We start from the raw sequence: 6,000 nt of genomic DNA, 5'->3' as shown, positions 1-6,000 counted from the left end.
TTGAGTTTGCATGTGTTTTTCTGAATTTGCAGGTGTTTTTCTGTATATGCAGGTGTTGTGGCGTTTGCAGCACACGTGTTGTGTAATCGATGAAAGTGTTTTCTGAATTTGCAGGTGTTTTCTGAATTTGCAGGTGTTTTCTGTATATGCAGGTGTTGTGGCATTTGCATGTTTTGTGACCCCTCTCGGTCACCGTAATAAACGCTTTCAGCAGGTAAACACACACACAGGGCCGGAGTGGGACTCATTTTCAGCCTGGAGTTTTATGCCTCAGACCGGCCCACTTTAGATCACAACCTATCATATTTAAATAATGTAATAATAACTTTACATGTTAAGCATACAATAGCGCACTGTTCTCTAAAGCCTTGTAATTCCGTGTATTTTTTCTAAAATAATTCCAATTCAGTGGAAGAAATGGTTGCTTTACAATGGGGATTAATTTCAATATGAGTGCACATCTCCACCATTATTCTTTGCAACACAACATCATTTTCAACAAATTATAAAAAGAATAAATAAAATAAGACATGTTAAATTTGAAAAAATAAAAAGGGTTGCACTCTGTAATGACATAATCAGAACTTAGATTTAAAAAATACAGCATCAGCATGTCCTTATCTGCAATATCAAGCAAATTAGTGTTCAGATATCTTATCCTTACAGTCAGCTCTCGTTTAGGGACATCTTCATGCACGGTGTTTCGTTTGTTTACAGCCTGCGCGCAACGTGATTCCCGGCCAAATGTTAGAGATTGGTTATGGCAGATCCAGAGTGGCACTGGGCAGATCCAATAGTTTTAAACTTCAGACACCTGCCTTCAAGTGAGTTAACGTTTGTCAATTGAGTAGATCCAGACTCTCTGTGCAAATGAAATGAAGTAAGAGTCTGGTAGGACCAGGCTAGGTCTACACAATACTCTTCATTATATTAATTCTAATAACATTCACTTAATGAGCAATCCTACCTGTGCACTCTCGACCTGTGGGCTCATGGCTGGTGCTTGGTAATGCATCTTGTATCTGAGGGGCTACAAGGCAAAGTTTATGGCCAGTTATGTGCACTGGTGTAGTCCAGGGTATACGCGGGCATACGGCGTATACCCACTTATTTTTCAGTCATCATTGCGTATACCCACTTCTAAATCCCGCCAGATGCGCACCATTCAGTAGTATTTGCAAGCCAAATTCCCCACTTTTTTGCGTTCACACCAAACGCGACGGGGCGACAAGATCCCATACAAGTGAATGTAGAGACGCGTATCGGGCGAATTTATCGGACATATCCATTGCAGCCGGTTCAGGGACTTTATGGAAGCATATATGTAGCAAAATTCAAATGGCAATGCAATTTGCAATTACATTATGCATTTGACAATTCATTATGCAATTTTATAATGTAATTTGTAAATACGTTATTCAAAGTGTATTTTAACATGCAAAGTGACAATGCAATCCTCAATTAGATTTGAAAAAGTTATAGTTAATACAAATAGATAACATTTTGTCAAATTCTTTGAGTTCCTTTATTCAAATTGAAAAGCTATAGCGTCCCCGTGATTGCAATCCACTTCGCCACGCTCCGTGTGTTGCGATATTCAAATGACATTTCAATCCGCAAAACGGAATCCAAAACGGAATCCAAAATGGAATCCAAAACGGAATCCAAAACGGAATCCAAAAAGTCAATATGCAAAGTGGCAAACGTATCAGCCAATCAGCGTCTGGGCGGGAACTACGTCACTTGCTCGTAATTTCCTTGTTCACGTTCGTGTCAGGTCCATTGTCACCAATGGAGGAGATTATTGATGCGCTCCGAAGTTTGGCCGATGATGTTGAGAACAATCCTGTTCAAGACACAGATGCAATAGATAGAGTGCGTGTTCGTGTGCGTGTGATAGACGACCTATCCTCACTGGTACGTTTTGACGCCAGTGTGGCAAACACAAATATTTCCCAAGTGATTCAGGTACTGGGTGCGAAACATAGGGTCGGGAGCAGAGGCGGAGTGGCCGTCGGGACGATCGGGAGATTTCCCGGTCGGCCGGCGAGGTCAGGTGGACCGGCCCGCAATTGTGTAGCGGCCTGCGAAGTCAGTTGGACCGGCCCACAGTTGTGAGCGGCCGCGAAGCGTCTGCAAGTATAAATTATGCCCTGAGCATAATTTATTCCCCGTCAAGACGCCGCGAAATCCCCGAAATAAACAATATATCTCGTGAACATCCAACCAATATTTATACCACTTGCTTACTCTCTCTGTCTCATTCATGGTTTTTTTTATATTATTTTTTTTTACTTCATTTAATTCTTCATTATTCAGGCGTTACAGAAGTTTCATAGCCATAAACAAATAATACGAACTACAGTTTACTTTAATTTGTTTGTTCTTGAATTTACGTAGAATGGAGCAAAGACTCCTGGGATTGGGAAATGCGTTTATCCAATAAACAGCTTGCAGGGCAAGTCCATTTTCGGAAATGTAGGGGGATATATGAGCGGCCCCACGTCTAATGGAATGACCCTATAGACACGTCAGACAGAGAAGGCGAGAGAGTTCGTGGTTGCTTGCTTTTGTTTACCGGCGTTGCTATGGTTACCGGTCTTGTAAGGAAGTGTGCCAATTCTCGGAGTGCCAATTCTCTTCCGCACAGAGCAGAACTGTGGCCTATTTTACACATTTTTATTTTCTTAATTATAATTATATCATTCATTTTTACAGATTTTTTTTTTATTACTGAAAAATGGGAAGGGCCGGACCGGGGAGGATTCTCCCGGTGGCTATTAGTGTCCCACTCCGCCCCTGGTCGGGAGACCCACCGTGGAGATACCCTTGGAGGCAATAGAGGGATACCTCTCCCATGGCCTAAAGGTGCAGGAGATCGCGGACAAGTATGGTGTCCACAGAACCACCGTACACCGCAAAATGCAACAAAATTGACTCAGGTCAGTGATAGAATATAGTGACACACCGACACGCACGAGGGGTGCACCACTCCATCTTTTAAGGGAATTTCAAACATGACCATTACAGTATGTATCCTACAGTATCGTATGAGGGGGGCTAATGTAACTACAGTTGTGGGATGACGATGACTGTGCTTATGTGTGTGGCCAGTATGGTAACTGTCTGGCAACACTTACCCTGCGTTTACACCAAAAGATGCATTTGCTGCCTGAACCAATATCATCCGACTGCAGACACAAATGGGCGTTCTTGTTCACGCAGACTAAAACGCCCCCTTCTTCTTCGATCTCGTAATACGGGTACGTTAGCCAGCTAGGCCTACAGAAGGTTAGCTTACATTTATGTGTCGGATCTCGGCCCAAACTTTGCATCAAACTTGATGCAACACGATCAATATAGGGAGGCTCCATGATCTCATGCTCATTATCTTCTGGGTTAGTATAGGTAGGGTATTAGGTATAAGTGAGATGTTTGATATAGTTGTTTAAGAATATGCCCAAATTAAATAATGAATAGATTAAAATAACACTTGGGACATTATGCAGTTCAAATCCAGTTACCAGACACTATGAAGGCTCAAACAGTAGGCCATTTGACTCCCAAGTGTTCACTTACTTTTCCCACTGAATGTTTTCAATAAAGACAAAATACAGTAATTGCTCTGCAACAATTAACCTTACAACATACATCGTAGGCACAAATGTATGTTATACATCGTATAGCATTTGTCACAAAAACAAAAAAGAAAGGAGTAATAAAATACCAGCATTTCTGGGCAGATACATTTACTACAGTAGTATGTACATTTACAAATGAAAGGGATTGCAAAAAAAGACGTCCCAAATAAAACGAAAAAGGAGTAATAAAAGAACATTATGCAAGGCAGACATCTTTTATGACAAACCTGCCATATGCAACGTGCCAGCACTTGGCCAATTCTTCTTTTTTGAGAAGCCTTTGAGGCGTAGCGCAAGGCCACTGCCACAGCCTGCATTGTTGTAAATCTTTCTAACCGTTATGTATATGAGATTGTCTTTATTAAGCTTAATGTCCCCTGCCAAACTGTCATTTATATATATGGAAGGATGGAGAGGCTTGATTAGTTCTCGGAATGTGTTTGAAACCCTGTTGAACACGCCAAGCATCGCCATGTCCAGTCTCAGCGTCTCTTGTACAATTTGCTGAAGGACTTCGGGTGGTAAGAATGGCCTGTCCTCTGTTGTGCCAGATTGGAGCGTGTGGCTGAGATGGGGAGATGGAGAGGGTGAGCTTGGTGTGCCAGCTAGTCCTGCAGGGCTAGAGAGAGCGAGAGAGCCGAAAAAGAGTGAAGGAGAGCGAGAGAGAGGGAGAGAAACAGGGATTATAATCAACCTTCAATTCAATCACACAAGCCCAGACCAACACTACCCACACCATTAAACAAAAAGGCAATCACTGATCGATCAAAAGTCTGAGAAAGAGCAAGAGAGAATATACGTAAATAGAAAAGTATGGACATAGTATGTAATACCTTTCACTGCAGGTGATTGGAAGGTGTGACTGAGATGGGGAGATGGAGAGGGTGAGAAGGAGCCAGCTAGTTCTGCAAGGCTAGAGACAGAGAGACAAGTGTATTGGCTACGATCTTCGTGAGCACCAAAAATAAGTAAATAGCAACATGGACACAGTATATAAACCTTTCAAGCATAAAGGTCTCCAACAGCTGTCCAACCACCACCTCCTGATAGAGAGCATGTCCCCCTGAAAAGTAAAGTTATGCTTTAAATGACTTCATAGCCTGATACAAATCCATGTTACAGTACTGTTTAGCAGTGTACTATGGCAGTGTAAATTATTGTGAAGATGTAGCCATCTCCTCCCGTAAGTGCAGTACCTGAAGACAAAGTAATGTGTATGACCTATGATGCATGTTAATTGTAGCCTCCAGTAAGGATGACTAAGTTATTAAAAGCCTTATATTTCATGCTACACATCTGATTGAGATTTGAAAGAACTCACCTCACTGAAATCATATTGCTTTTGAGGGTAGAATACATTGCGTACTGAAATTAAGTTGTTTTGCAAACTAGTCATCAGTCATCATTTCTGAAAATAATGCATCTCACCGTCAGCATAAACACCCCACAGCTGTTGCTCTGATACTGGTGAGGTGCGTCCTGTGGTGGTAAAAGGGGAATGTGATTTGTCAATGATTCTTATTAGTATATAATGCCTATAAACTATAAAGTGATATCCGCCCTCATTTTGTGGCTAAATACAAAAAGTGCACAATGCACTTTCAACAAGCATTTAGCAGCAACCAGGGCCCATCAGCGTCACATAGGAACACTTCATTAAATCATGATAAACAATCTAGAGGCCTGCCTGTCTACCAGTGAATGCTACTCTACTAGATGCAATGAATCGTGCGCCAGCCACACGTTTTACCTCGTCAGCCAAGTAAAGTCCCTTCCATGGTCCATTGGACTGGCTGGCTCCAGACGGGGGCCCCGGGCTTCCTCCGGGCCGGGTCACATCTCCTCTTCTTCCGTTATTCATTGAGGATTTTTGAACCATTCTTAGTCTGGCCCCTCACCTGAGACCACTCTGCCATGAGACCCTACCAGGAGCACAAGGCTCCAGACAACACAGCCCTCAGGTTCACAGGGACACGCAAACCTCTCCACCACGATAAGGTGACGGTTCCAGGAGAGGGACATAGAGGTTATGCAACTCCTAATTCTGTTCATGTAATTTACTCTGATGGTGCTAGCAATGTCTTTGTATGCATCTATGTAGATTGCTATTGCTCTGATTGCTGGTACTGTCTGGTATTATTTCCTAAGGTTGACGATCTTTATGGTGCCAGTGTAGATGGTCCGGACCTTGTGCTCCTGGTAGGGTCCCATGTTTCAAATGTCTGAAACATTTTGGCTGCTGCCTTGGCATCTGGCTCCAGCTTCCATTCTAAGTATTAAACAAGTAGCATAACTCTTACATGAAATAGCGGACACAAAAGAGATGGATACGCACTTCTAAAATCATATGCAGTAAATC

The sequence above is a fragment of the Gadus chalcogrammus genome, chromosome 3 (genome assembly GCF_026213295.1).
Source record: "Gadus chalcogrammus isolate NIFS_2021 chromosome 3, NIFS_Gcha_1.0, whole genome shotgun sequence".
In the NCBI taxonomy this organism is placed as follows: domain Eukaryota; kingdom Metazoa; phylum Chordata; class Actinopteri; order Gadiformes; family Gadidae; genus Gadus; species Gadus chalcogrammus.
Note: the sequence above shows the minus strand (reverse complement) of the source record.